Below are 705 nucleotides of genomic sequence, written 5' to 3' on the forward strand. Positions count from 1 at the left end.
TAAATAAAACTGGTTTATTCTTTCTGAATACAACTTTGCGATACAAGTAATTTCAACAGTCGCTCTATAACAAACGCTATAATTCACAACGAACTTCTCACGTGCTCAACAATATTCTTACTCATTACCTTACGTTGCTTCTTGGCCGGTCTTATATATACAAGACTATCCCCAATCTAGTAGTCTCCCGACATTTCATGAAGGTTCGAGAAGGAAGTGGCGTGATACAAGCGTCACGTGACCTGCGTTGTCGTAACAATATAAACTGTCTAATTGATATTTAACCATACCTATGGATTCTATAAAATCTCGATCCCCATTTTCAACTCTTGCTAGACCTGTTAATTGTTTTTCTAGTTGGTGGATTTTTTCCTTCTTTTCTTAGTTATTTCTTTGCCTAAAGTTTGGAAATTAGCGTCTTTGCTGGTTTTTAGAACTTCCCACCAGCCAATACTATATTCTGTGACGTCACAATTGTTTTTACGCATATCGCTAATATTCTTTGTGACGTGTTCTTTCTCGATCAGAGATACATTAAGTTTCCAATACCCTTTACCTCTATCCAAAACTTCACTTACTTTAAAATTAACTGTTACAAAGTTGTGATCGTTTACAGTTTTCCATACTACCTACTGAGCTTACTGTAATCTTATAGTATTTTGGCACTTGTATATAAAGTTAAAATCATAATTAATATTCAACGTT

The sequence above is a fragment of the Limulus polyphemus genome, unplaced genomic scaffold (genome assembly GCF_000517525.1).
Source record: "Limulus polyphemus unplaced genomic scaffold, Limulus_polyphemus-2.1.2 Scaffold1516, whole genome shotgun sequence".
Classification (NCBI taxonomy): domain Eukaryota; kingdom Metazoa; phylum Arthropoda; class Merostomata; order Xiphosura; family Limulidae; genus Limulus; species Limulus polyphemus.